This window comes from Triticum aestivum, chromosome 4B (genome assembly GCF_018294505.1).
Source record: "Triticum aestivum cultivar Chinese Spring chromosome 4B, IWGSC CS RefSeq v2.1, whole genome shotgun sequence".
In the NCBI taxonomy this organism is placed as follows: Eukaryota; Viridiplantae; Streptophyta; class Magnoliopsida; order Poales; family Poaceae; genus Triticum; species Triticum aestivum.
Genome location: NC_057804.1, coordinates 667,167,549 through 667,181,407, shown reverse-complemented (window position 1 = coordinate 667,181,407; position 13,859 = coordinate 667,167,549). Strand labels below are relative to the sequence as shown.

The 13,859-nt window shown below is 47.2% G+C and overlaps 1 long non-coding RNA gene across 4 annotated transcripts; it reads left to right on the top strand.

Annotated features, from left to right (window-relative positions):
- The first annotated feature begins 2,888 nt into the window (after window positions 1-2,888).
- Window positions 2,889-6,946, top strand: LOC123094034 (uncharacterized). 4 transcript variants are annotated; one of them, XR_006445704.1, is made up of 7 exons: window positions 2,889-3,235; window positions 3,525-4,007; window positions 4,101-4,227; window positions 4,330-5,262; window positions 5,373-5,450; window positions 5,538-5,782; window positions 6,706-6,946. It is a non-coding gene; the product is annotated as an uncharacterized lncRNA (long non-coding RNA). The 4 variants fall into 4 exon arrangements; XR_006445702.1 differs by having other exon boundaries at window positions 2,890-3,235; window positions 5,373-5,782; XR_006445703.1 differs by having other exon boundaries at window positions 2,892-3,235; window positions 5,538-6,946.
- Window positions 6,947-13,859: the final 6,913 nt, after the last annotated feature.

Here is a 13,859-nt window from a genome sequence, read left to right as displayed (position 1 = left end):
GCCATTAAACTCCAAATACTAATGGCACACCACATCCATGGTGCGCCACTACTAACAATTTTATTTTATTTTATTTTTCAAAACTAGTAATGGCGCACCGGGAGATAGTGCACCATTACTAGTTTAACTAGTAATGGCGCACCACACCCTCAGTGCGCCACTACTAACAATTTTTTTTCATTTTTTTTTCAAAACTAGTAATGGCGCACCAGGGGATAGTGCGCCATTAGTAGTTTTAACTAGTAATTGCGCACCACACCCTCGGTGCGCCACTACTATTTTTTTTGAAAGTTAGTAATGGCGCATTGTGGGTGTGGTGCGCCATTACTAGTTTTAACTAGTAATGGCGCACCACACTCACGGTGCACCATTACTAACTTTGACAAAAAATTCCACCGAATGCCCCCCCTGTGGACCGCCTTTTTAGTTTTAAAAAAATAAAAGAAAATGATGGAAATGTCAAAAATATAAAAGAAAATAAGTTTCCCATGTGATATGTGGTCTAGTCCTTGGGAAAATTTACAAATATGAATTTCTACTTTATTTGCAAAATCTCTCTGGAATTTGTAAAATGGGCATAACTTTTGCATACGAACTCATATTAAAAAGTTTTTTATATGAAAAATCATCTACTCGAAAAGTTATATCCGAATTTAACCAGGGGAAACCCCGTTAAACATTTTCAAAATCCTCAAAAACCTAACAGAAAGAAAGTTACGGGGCTTTCAAGATCTGGAGAGGAAAAAAATTCAATAAAATTCAAACTTAGTAGTGGCGCACCATTTGCTAGGTGCGCCACTAGTAAGAGAAAAAAAGTAGTTTCGAATTTTTTTGGGGAAATGTTTTTCAGAATATGCTACGTAATATGAACGGAAGTTTGAAACATTTTTTCAAAATTTCATCACACTCATGAACATGAACAAAGTCCTAAACATCAACAAGGTTTAATTGGATTGATATGCTAGATATATCAACAAGTGCCTGTTAAGTGAGCTGGTGCTGGGGTTGGATAGAACTCTGAAGTTAAGCGTGCTTGGGCTGGAGTAGTGTGAGGATGGGTGACCTTTCGGCAAGTTTGACCACGGAGTGCGACTTGACTTGAGATTAAGCCATATTGACCCGAGATTAAGCCATGGTGACCCGAAATTAAGAAAAAAAAGAAATTAGTATTTGCTACTAGTGGCGTGGTAATAGTGGCGCACCTATAGTGCGCCATTAATGGAAAAAATAGGTGCGCCACTAACAGGCCTTTTTCTAGTAGTGCATGGTGGGCAAGATGCCGAACATCATATGGCTCGAAGGCTCCTACGTGGACCGTGAAGGGGTGGCAATCGGGGTGGTTCTATATCACCGAGCCGTGTGACGCCAACTGGGCGGCGGCCCCCGAGTTCCGATATGGCATCCCCATGCGGCTCACCTCCTGGAAAAAGAAGGGCTTAGCCTGGGGTGCACCGACAGAGCTGACCGGACTTCAGAACTGTGTCAAAAATATGATAAACAAGAAGATCAAGCTTGTCAACATGGTCCAAGTCATGCTCTTCCGCCGGATCCTTCCGTGTCAAAGACGGTAATTCAATATGCGGGAGTTCGATTTGGCCAAATACCAAACACTGTGAGAGCTCTTCAACACGATGCACAAAGACGTCTGGAAAGTGTTGTTCAAGGCCACCGAAGTACCTCCTCCCACTACCGAGGATCGCGGTCTCAGCGCAAAGCGCCCCGCCAATCCGGTAAACTCTATATATTTCACAAAATGCACCTTTCCTCAGTATATTCGTGGGAGGGATCTAAGCCTCCATGCCAATTTAATAGGACTGGGTAGCGACAGCGGAGCGGATCGACTGTCCGGCTCCGCTACTTGAAGAAAAGCAACAGATCTCTTGACGGAGATCCTGCTTCCGGCGCCTTACAAAGAGCCTGAGAAGAAGGCCACGGGGAGCAGGAAAGGTATCCGGCGCAAGGCCGTGTCGGACTCATCGTCCGATGACACCGAGGCGCACTCCTCCAACGAAAACGAGGAGGAAGAGGAAAACCCTCCCCCCCCAAACCGAGAGGGAGAAGAAAAGGAAGGTCGCCCGTCTGGGGAGGCTGAAGGGTCCAAGAAGGGAAGGACCCACCCTCCGAACTAGTCCACCATGGCCGCCTATAGCGACGAGGAGTGGTTGGCCAGGGACAAGCCCCGGGCGAAGTCATAAGTATCACTACTGGAAAGGAATTTGCCATCAGTCAGCTCTTTGCCGTCTGCCAGCGGATGGCAAAGAACGTCTTTGCCATCTGCTTACAAAAAACAGACGGCAAAGAACTGACAAATGGCAAAGAACCTGGTTGCCATCAGCCAGTTCTTTGCCATCCGCCAGCCGATGGCAAAGAATCTTTGCCATCCGCTGGCAGATGGCAAAGAGGTGGGTAGACTACCCACCTCTTTGCCATCTGCTAGCAGATGGCAAAGAATCTTTTCCGTCTGCTGGCAGATGGCAAAGAAGTGGGTGGGGCCCAGTGGATGACGGCGCTGTAACGGCCCAGTAGCCCCACCTCTTTGCCATCTGCCAGCCGCTGGCTGATGGAAAAGATATGGGCCTTTGCCATCCGCTGGCCGATGGCAAAGAAGTCGGACTATCTCCTCCCCTCTCTTCTTCTAAAAAAAATCTCCTCCCCTCTCTCCCAGCCCGGCCCCACCCCTCTCTCTCTCCCCACCTCACCCCCCCATCACCGTTGTCTCAAAAAAAACCACCCACCGCTGCACCCGCGCGCCCCAGCCCCGCGTTCCGGACGACGCCCAGCACCGCCGCCGGCCCGCCACCGCCCAGCACCGCCGCCGGCCCTCCCCTCCCCGCCACCGCAGCCCTCCCCCGCCCCTCCCCGCCCCTGCGCCCGTCCCTCCACCGTTCCAGGCCGCGGCGCCGACCCCTCCCCGCGGCGCCGTCCCCTTCTCGATGCGCTGTCGCCGTCGCCAGCTGCGGCCTCCTTAGCCTGCCGCCGTCGACCGCAGCCTCCTTAGCTCGCTGCCGTCGGCCGAAGCATCCTCGATGCGCCGCACCGCCGCGCCATGGCTGCAACTCCGTCTTATGAGTCTCCTAACCTAGGACTCCAGATCGGCGGCCGCCGGCGACGTGCCCCTCCAGATCCGCCGGTGACGCGCGGCCCCAAGAGCTTCCTCCGCCGGTGACCTGCCCCCACTAGCCTCCTCCGCCTTCGCCTCCATCTTCTCCTGCGCCTACGCCAGCAAAGACTGCAGGTATGGCTCGTTGCCCCCTCTGCGTCTCTTTACTCTGCTTCTGCTGCTGTTTGCTCTGCTTCTGCTGCTGCGTGCTCTGCTGCTGTTGCTGTGGGGACTGGGAAAATAGAAGGACCGAAGGAAAGATAGCGTGGGGTGGGCTCTATATTTACTCTGCTGTAGATCTATGTGCTCTGCTGCTCTATGTACTGATGTAGTGATTTGCTCTGCTGCTCTATGTACTGATGTGCCCTGCTGCTCTAATTAGTAATTACTGATTACTACTTGTGTTGCTCTGTTTTTTCTGTAGGCACCTTGGCTGCAGCTAGAGGATGACTGACCAAACTGTCAATAGTGCAGCCGGCGGCAATGGGCCTGAGCCTGAGCAGTATGATCCATCCAAGGATCCTAAGCGGAAGGCAAAGTAGGGAGACCCTGGGTGGAAGTATGGGTATTGGCATGATATGAACAGGAGGGATAGATGACAAACCAACGTTGGTTAAGAAGGTGACAAAAATAGTAGAGGACAAGTGGGAATCTCAAATGGGGGTGAAGTTGTATGGAGCTGCACTATTCTTAAACCCAAATAGGATCTATGATCTCAAAGCTAAGCCCGAGAAAGCACGATATTGTCAAAGGCTTAGGCATATGTTCAATGAGGTGCTATTGCACATGGAGCCCGATGATGATAAAGCAAGCGTGATAAGTAGATTGGCTGATGACTATGAAAGAGGTGAAGGTGAATGCTTCAGCTCTAAGTTGGCAATCAATGACCGAACAAAAAAGATTCCTCGTAAGTTACTTCAGCTATAGCCTTCTACTTTTTCATAAATTTCAGCACCTATCTTTTTTGGATTAAGAATTCTAACATTGTCTTCATTTGTAGTCATGCAGTTCTTTGGTGGGGTGCTTATGGTGGCCTTGCTTATGAGCTGCAACATTTAGCAAAGCACATAGTTAGCCTTTGTACTTCAGCTTACGGTTGCGAACAAAATTGGTCTTGCTTTCAAAATGTAAGTAGTATGTACCAACTTGATGTTCATTGTACTTCTGTAGTTCTTTGGTGGGGTGCTTATGGTAGCCTTTCTAATTGTTTTCTTGTATGTTGTTTTCAGATCCATATCAAAAAGAGAAATAGGTTGGAGTTCTAAAGACTTAATGATTTGTCATATGTTCAATACAACCGGAAGAATGCTGATAGGTTCCAAAAGATTCGTGAGGAAGGCTCCAAAGGGACTAGGTCTGACCCATTAGTCCTAGAAGACTTACAATGGGACAATGAATGGGTTGACCATAATGCTCAGCCGGTTTATGAAGGGGCTGATATCACTTGGGCTCAAGTTGACGAAGCTGTCGGTGCATCTGAAGGTACATGGCGCAACCTTAGAAGCCATGGGAGTGGGAGTCAGGCTGCTGTTACTCATGTCTATTCTCGATCTCGAGTGCACCAAGTTGGAGAAGATGAGGACGAGGAGGATGATGCAAATCAGGAGGTTGAGCTTGAAGATTATTCAACAAGTGAAGATGATCAAGAGGGAAATCAAGGTGAAGGTGAGGGTGGAGGTGAAGAGAGAGGCTCCATTGGCTTTGATGATGATCTGGATTACTAGGACGATTGATGGAACTTGGGCTGGTGTGGCTTCATTTTGGACATATGGAGTTGGGGGCTCTTGGGGCTGGTGTGCCTCATTTTGGACATATGGAGTTGGGGGCTCTTGGGGCTGGTGTGCCTCATTTTGGACATAGGATTTGGGGCTGGTGTGGACCTTGTGGCTTCTTTTTGGACATATGGAGTTGGGGGCTTGGGGGTTGGGCTGGTGTGCCTTATCCCTTATTTTGGACATAGGATTTGGGGTCGATTTGGGGCTGGTTGTTAAGAGTTAAGAACTTGATAGCTCGTAGTTAAATGTAATGAACTAATGCTTAAGAAATGTGATGGTATTTGTATGTAGAACTGCTGCTGTTTTCCTTGTCTGAATCAGGTGATCAGGTGCAAAGAGAAAAGGATCATCAAGGAAAACAAATTGGGACAGATGGACACACAAGAAGTAAGTTCTCCTCTTTATTTCAACTCAAATGTGCAAGTTTCCTATTACATATATACTGCAAGGTGCAAACAACTTGATGCTCATGCTTGCTATTACATTTACACTGCAAGGTGCACCTGCAATCAACAAAGACGACCTTGCACAAGGTCAGAAAGGGATTTCCATTGCCAACTATAAAAGATTACAAGGTAATATCACTCCTAATTCTACCCCTAAATCCTATTCTAAGCCATGGCGACTTAGGGTGACTAATCAAGCCAAGTCGCTGACTCAAGCCAGCAAGCCACTAGCCACAGCCTCGGCGACTTGGCTTGACTCGGCGACTCAAAAATAGAGAACAACACAGACATGTAATTTCCGGTCTGAAGAAAGACATATTGATGCTTGGATGTTGGACGTGTTCTGATGGTTTGATTGATGTTTGCTGAATGCTTGTTGATGCCGTTGGTTGTGAGAACTGAATTCTGCGCCGAGTTGTTCCTTTGGAGTGAAATGGCAGAGTTGCCTCGAGGTATCTAAGGTAAGCTTTCTTGGACTAAACATCAGTGCTGCCTCCCTACAAATACAATGCAAAATAGTACTACTCATACAATTGTCTTGCCCCATAACTTATTTGTGCCCTGAAGCTCCTGGCAAAAAACTCGCACTATTTTATTTTTCAGATGAACAAAACTCCAGTAGTAATTAAGTGGTTAATTCTCCTACTGTTCTACAGCTCCAATAACCAAAAAAACAAACATTTCCTGAGCCTTAGACAGATCTGCACATATTTTGTAATTTATGCATTCAGTACATTTCTAGTAATCTTACTCTGTTCATTGTTATTCAGTGTGGCTTGTAAGGCTGGACTGCGCAAATACAGAAATACCAACATAGTTCATCTCATGGTTGTGTGCCTTGAGGCGAACCTACACATACACACAACCACATTTGCAGTATTTATAACAACTCAACTTTATCTCTCCCGAACTCCTATATTTATTTTAAATCTGGGACTACTTCGTTCCACTCCTATATATAATACATAGGCATCAGGCGGTTTGCTGTTGGCGAAGTGTGGCGATGTTTTCATGTATTTGTATGGGTGTTGTGGCTTACATAGTTGCAGTGGTTTTTTCATATTGTAGATCACTCTGCTGCATCTGCTCAAGATTATCTGTTGGTTGTTACTTTATTTTACTTTATTTTGTTTTCTAAAGATATGTTTGGCCTGCTGTATAACATGTGTGACCTGATTCTATGTTTCACACGTACGTATAGTCTGCAAGAAAGCTAGCTGACTCATTTCTCCTTTTTCTTTTTGTGGGTAAGTAACTCTTTTTTTCTTGAAACTGAACGGTAGCTGAACTGGTAACTGAACGGCAGCTGAACATTTTAGTTGCATCATAATAATCTTCTTCTTCTAGTCTTCTTCTTCTAACTTTCTTCTTTCCCATTTTACAGATTTGCTTAAGATCACGGAAGCTTGGGTTGATGGAGTGCTTGTATTTAGTTTTTGTTTTGACCTTGTGAAACTTGCTACCTATGGATGAAACTGTGTAATATTGATGAAACTATGTATATGTACGGATGAAACTTGCTACTATTGGTAACATGTGTTGGATACATATGTGTTCATGACTATTGGTAATATGTGTTGAATATGCTATATTGGTCGTATAAATATATTTGTGCTTGATTTATGTGAAAATGAATTGATATAAGAAAAAACAAAATTAAATGGGGCAATATAGTCACTTTGCCATCTGCTGGCAGATGGGAAAGAGCTTTGCCATCAGCTGGCAGATGGCAAAGAGGCCACGTGTTATCTACATGTTAAATTTGGGCTGGCATATTTGGGCTCTTTGCCATCTGCCAGCAGATGGCAAAACTCTTTGCCATCTGCTGGCAGACGACAAAGTATGCAGCCTTTGCCATCTGCTGGCAGTTGGCAAAGTATTCCAACTGCCAGCAGATGGCAAAGCCATAGGCTCTTTGCAGATGGCAAAACTCTTTGCCATCTGCTGGCAGACGACAAAGTATGCAGCCTTTGCCATCTGCTGGCAGTTGGCAAAGTATTCCAACTGCCAGCAGATGGCAAAGCCATAGGCTCTTTGCCATCAGCCAGTAGACGGCAAAGAAGCCTTTACCAGCAGGGTTTCAAACAAACTGTTTGCCATCTACTGGCAGATGGCAAAGCCTTTGCCATCCGCCGACCATGCCTTTGCCATCCGCCATGGCAGATGGCAAAGTGCCAGATTCCAGTAGTGTATCAGGACACTATAATGCTTCCAGTATTTTTGGCTTTATTGCTCCTTATCATGTCAGATGTGACTGTGCAGTCCGCCCAAAGCCCACATCAATGTATCCTCCTCGGCTGGGTCTTTGAGTCAATCGGAGATGAATAGCTATTCACTCCCGACGGCCACCAGCCACCGGCCCGCAGACGACACCGAGGCATTGTCCCAGAGGATACCGGAATAGGGGGCGATGGTTCTGGAGACGCCCCAAGGAGAAATCCCAGATGCTGGGTACATGGGTGGAAAGAGCCCCATGGATTATGCCGACGGGGGCCACAACAACAGTTCCAGATACTGCGCCGGAACCTCCAACAGTTCCGGATTCAGGTGAGAAGCCCCTCGCTAAGGAGGGCGAGCCTCCTATGCCGACGACCTTTGTCCACCTAGAGGCATCGGGCAATTTGTTGGGAGCGCTTCGCGGCGCTTCCATTGACGGAGAGCACCGTACTCTTATGAGTACGGTGATTGAGAAGGTTCGATCCGCCAAAAGCGGATTGACCGAAGCCTGCGCCAGCCTCCTAACAAGCTTTGAGGGAAATAATCACATTATGAGGAAATATCACAACATAGACAGTAGCCCCTGATGCTCTGTTTGGTATTCGAAGAGAAACACCGAACAGAGGATCAAATAACATCCACAGGAGTCTAATCAGAATATGTCTATGTGAATAAGCAGGCGTCGCTGCTGGCCGCTGTGGCCCGAACTACGGTGGTCTCCGGACTAAAGCTGGACCTGGGGCGGGTCGACGAAGAGCTTGGCCTCGTGAAGAGGCAGCTCGAGGAGAACAAAGGTAAGCAATACCCTGTCTGAGTGTCATATAAAGGAAAAATCGTTGATGCTAACAGAAGCATCATGAATTATAATAGGGGCCACGACCGAAGTGGCAGCCCTTAAGAAAGCGTTGTCCGAGGCAAAAGACAAGGCGGCCACGGAGCGCACCGAGCGTGAGAGGCAAGAGGCTTGGGTTAATGAGGTCCAGCAAGAGCTCCAGGACTTCGTCAAAAAATTCGAGTCCATGGAGCGTGACTCCAAGATGCAAGAGTCTGAGCTTGCGAAGGCCCTCCAAAGCGTGCAAGACGCCAAGGCCGAAGCCCAAAAGGCCCTCCACGAGGTTCAGGCGGCCAAGAAGATTTCGGAGGGGAAGGCTTTCAATATGCAAAGCAAGCATGTGAAGGAGGCTTTCCTATTACTTACCCGAATTTGGAACTCTCCAGGAGCATCCGTAGATCTTCCACGCAGCATCTTTGATGCCGCAGAGTTCTACCGGGCTGAAGAAGGAAGCTCAACAGAGAAGTTATTCTGGTCCCAGTATATTGGGGCCGAACGGCCGATGCCCTTGAGTGACCAGCTGAAGCAACTGGTCGAACTGCACAAGGCGGCGAAACTGGCCATGAAGGACCTCATAGTCCCTGCCGAGCCCCTGCCCACCAGCTACTTTGGCTTGGTGAAGCGTCTTGTGAATGCCTAACCGAGGCTTGAAGCCATAAAGCGGTCTGTCTGCATTGAAGGTGCGCGCCGGGCCTTCGCCCGCGCGAAAGTGCACTGGGCTAAGATGGACACCGAGAAACTGGTGACGGAGGGGCCACCGAAGGGCAAGGAGCACCGCAACCCCGAGAAGTATTACTATGGTGTCCTGAAGGGCGCTCGCCTTGTGGCGGAGGAATGCTCTAAGGATGTAATTTTTGAATGAATGTACTCATCTGATCTTGTAGTATGAAAAAAAGTTCGTTTGCGCCATATAACGCTTGTTGATTTAAAATATTACCTTCTATGCAGCCGTTTCTAAAACCTGAGAGTTGGCCAGTCGTCGGCTTCCGCCCCCATGCAACTAGTACCGGGGTGTTCGGGGTAAATCTAAACACTCTTTATCCAAATTTTTGGTCCAATAAGGAGGTGTTTAGCGCAACGGACAAGGCAATCGGACTATATAGCTTTATCACTCTGACTTAGCCATAGAAGTCTGTAATGTTAAATTTTGGCGTAGCCCCTGTTATTCGAAAGACCGAACTTGGGGCACTATACACGCCTAAATCGGACAAGGCCAATTCCTCGCCCGAAGCGGAATAAATCTTTAAGGATTTGAGACCTCTCGAACAACGACCAGCTCTTGCCGCATCATGACAGTCAGTTTTCGGCTTTCTCTACTGAGGTGCTCGTCCGGAAGAACCGGGACACAATCGCAGTAGTTCTCCCAGCGCTACCTTAGACGATATAGCGGAACGTAAGGTACCAAAACATGGGAGCCGGGCAAACCCAACTATTGACCCAAGACATGATTCGGAGCTGATGCATATAATGCTATAAGTTCGGGGTGCCCAACTGTCGAAAGTGTTCGGACTTTTCTTGCCGTGTTATGCGGTACATTGAAGCCCCTCGCAAACGGAATGTACCAAAGTGTACGGGTGCAATTTGTAATAAATAAGCAGTCAAGGAAAAAGATAAAGAAAATATAATGATAAGCTGACGTTGTATATTTTTTCCATTGTTATTTAAATAATATGTCAAAGCGTATGTATACAAGTAATGTGATAAGTAAAAATAGGACTATTTGACATGTCCTAACCAAGGGCAGGCTGCGAGCAGGTATGTAAAACAGGTATAACAATCGTTATTAGAGACCACCTCCGTATTCCCTTGTACGTCCAAGCCACTTGCCTCCTTGGTTTTTCCTTCCCGTGATGATTCCGATGATCAGACTATCTGAAAGGACTTCCCGAAATTAGGGTCCTGAAAGAAAGAAAATGATGAAGGTATACGCATCCTGGGGCGGTTGAGCCGCATTGTGGACCGCTTCGTAGCCGTGCCTCCGCCTATGCCCATGGTATTTTGAGTGCGTAATTATGTACGCGCGGCGCAAATTTCGCCGCTTGACTGGGACTAGGACGGAGGCCGAATTGCTAGTCGAGCTCTGGACGTGCCGGATGATCCTGCTGCAGAGTACTCCGGACTCGCTTGACGGTGTCCGGGGCATTTATCGTCGGGTTGAGAGTCTAGCTAACAAGGATGCTTTGTACTTCTTCTGCGAGGGCCACAGTGTGATCCTCTGTACGGAGCAAGCATTCTGTGTTTCCATTGACTGTTATAACCCCGTGAGGTCCTGGCATCTTGAGCTTGAGGTATGCGTAGTGTGGCACCGCATTGAATCAAGCAAATGCGGTTCGTCCTAGTAGTGCATGATAGCCACTACGGAAGGGGACGATATCGAAGATTAACTCCTTGCTTCGGAAGTTTTCCGGAGATCCGAAGACTACTTCCAGTGTTATTGAGCCCGTACAACAGGCCTCTACACCTAGAATTACACCTTTGAAGGTGGTTTTGGTGGGTTTGATCCTTGAGGGATCAATGCCCATTTTGAGCACTGTATCCTGATAAAGCAGGTTCAGGCTACTTCCACCGTCCATAAGGACTCGCGTGAGATGGAATCCGTCAATGATGGGGTTGAGGACCAATGCGGCTGAACCGCCATGACAGATACTAGTAGGATGGTCCCTGCTATCGAAAGTGATCGGACAAGATGACCATGGGTTGAACTTCGGGGCGACTGGCTCCATCGCATAGACGTCCCTGATACGTCTCCAACGTATCTATAATTTTTGATTGTTCCATGCTATTATATTACCTATTTTGGATGTTTATGGGCTTTATTTTACACATTTATATCATTTTTGGGACTAACCAACTAACCGGAGGCCCGACCCGTATTGCTATTTTTTTTGCCAATTTCAGTATTTCGAAGAAAAGCAATATCAAATGGAGTCCAAACGGAATGAAACCTTCGGGAGCGTGATTTTTGGAATGAACGTGATCCGGAGAACTTGGAGTGCAAGTCAAGAAGCAAATGAGGCGGCCAGGAGACAAGAGGGCGCGCCCACCCCTCCTGGGGGCGCCCCTATCTCCTGGCCCCCTCGAGCGGCCACCAACATACTTCTTCCTCCTATATAATACGACATACCCCGAAAACTTCCAGGGAGCCACCGAAGAAATATTTCCGCCACAGTAACCTTCTGTATTCACGAGATCCCATCTTGGAGCCGTCGTCGGCGTTCTGCCGGAGGGGGAATCCACCACGGAGGGCTTCTACATCAACCCCATAGCCCTTCCGATGAGTTGTGAGTAGTTTACCACAGACCTTCGAGTCCATAGTTATTAGCTAGATGGCTTCTTTTCTCTTTTTGTATCTCAATACAAAGTTCTCCCCCTCTCTTGTGGAGATCTATTCAATGTAAACTCCTTTTGCGGTGTTTTTGTCGAGATCCGATGAATTGTGGGTTTATCATCAAGTTATCTATGAGTAATATTTGAATCTTCCCTGAATTCTTTTATGTATGATTGAGTTATCTTTGCAAGTCTCTTTGAATTATTGGTTTGGTTTGGCCTACTAGATTGATCTTTCTTGCCATGGGAGAAGTGCTTAGCTTTGGGTTCAATCTTGCGGTGTCCTTACCCAGTGACAGAAAGGGTTGCAAGGCATGTATTGTATTGTTGCCATCGAGGATAAAAAGATGGGGTTTATATCATATTTCTTGAGTTTATCCCTCTACATCATGTCATCTTTCTTAATGCGTTACTCTGTTCTTATGAACTTAATACTCTAGATGCATGCTGGATAGCGGTCGATGTGTGGAGTAATAGTAGTAGATGCAGGCAGGAGTCGGTCTACTTGTCACGGACGTGATGCCTATATACATGATCATGCCTATATAATCTCGTATTTATTCGCTTTTCTATCAACTAGTCGACAATAATTTGTTCACCCACCGTATTACTTATGCTATCTTGAGAGAAGCCTCCTGTGAAACCTATGGCCCCGGGTCTATCTTTTATCATATAGGCTTTCAATCTACTTTTATTTTCATCTTTATTTTCTGCATCTATATTATAAAATACCAAAAATATATTTATCTTATCATATTAACTCTATGAGATCTCACTTTCCCAAGTGGTCGTGAATAGATTGACAACCCCTTTATCGCATTGGTTGTGAGTTCTTTCTTTGTTTTTGTAGGTTCGTCGGACTTGTGAGGAGCCTCCTACTGGATTGATACCTTGGTTCTCAAAAACTGAGGGAAATACTTACGCTACTGCGCTGCATCACCCTTTCCTCTTCAAGGAAAACCAACTCAATCTCAAGACGTAGTAGTCCCTTAGTGCACGCTTCCGTTCCTGCTTGGGAAAGTGGGTGGCGTATATCATGTTTACCGTTTTCACTTGGGGAGGAAATTTATTCTATCCTCCTGTGTTCGGCTACCAGGGCTCCTCGTCATCATCGCTATGCAACCCCTTTTCCTTGTTTTTGGCATTCAACTTGCCGGCCTGTTTGAACACCAAGCATTCTCCGTTGCTGTGGTTGGCTGGTTTATCAGGGGTGTCGTGAATTTGACACGAGCGATCGAGTATGCGCTCCAGATTGGACAGACCCGGATTGTTTCTTTTGAATGACTTTTTCCGCTGACCAGTCTTAGAGCCACTGAATCCGGCATTGACTGCCGTGTCTTCGGTGTTGTCGCCATTGCTATGACGCTTGCATCTGTTGCGTCGGGGCTTGCCGTTGTTTTCTATGGCATCTGAAGTGTCAGGATTTCTTGATGTGCTGTTGCTGCGAGCCAGCCAGCTGTCTTCGCCTACACAAAAGTGGGTCATGAGTGTCGTGAGGACTGCCATGGACTTCGGCTTCTCTTGGCCGAGGTGTCGGGAGAGCCACTCGTCGTGGATATTGTGCTTAAAGGCCGCTAGGGCTTCGGCATACGAAAAGTTGACAATTTGGTTCTTTTTCGTTAGGAACCGAGTCCAGAATTTCCTGGCTGACTCTCCGGGCTGTTGGGTTATGTGACTTAAGTCATCAGCATCTGGCGGTCGCACGTAAGTGCCCTAGAACTTTTCAAGGAATGCGTCTTCCAGGTTCTCCCAACAGCCAATGAAATTTGCCGGTAGGCTGTGCCAATGTCGAGCCGGTCCCTTGAGTTTTAGTGGGAGGTACTTGATGGCTTGTAGATCATCGCCGCGGGCCATGTGAATGTGTAGAAGGAAATCTTCAATCCATACCGCGGGGTCTGTTGTGCCATCGTATGACTGAATATTCACAGTTTTAAACCCTTCTAGGAATTCATGATCCATTACTTCGCCAGTGAAGCATAGGGGGTGTGCGGCGCCTCTGTGCCGCGCAATGTCGCGACGCAGCTCAAATGAGTCCAGTCTGTTGTATTCGGCCCGACCGGATTTGTATTTGGTATATCCGGTGTCACGGTCGTCGTCTCGCGTTGGGGCATGATACGTCTCCAACGTATCTATAATTTTTGATTGTTCGATGCTATTATATT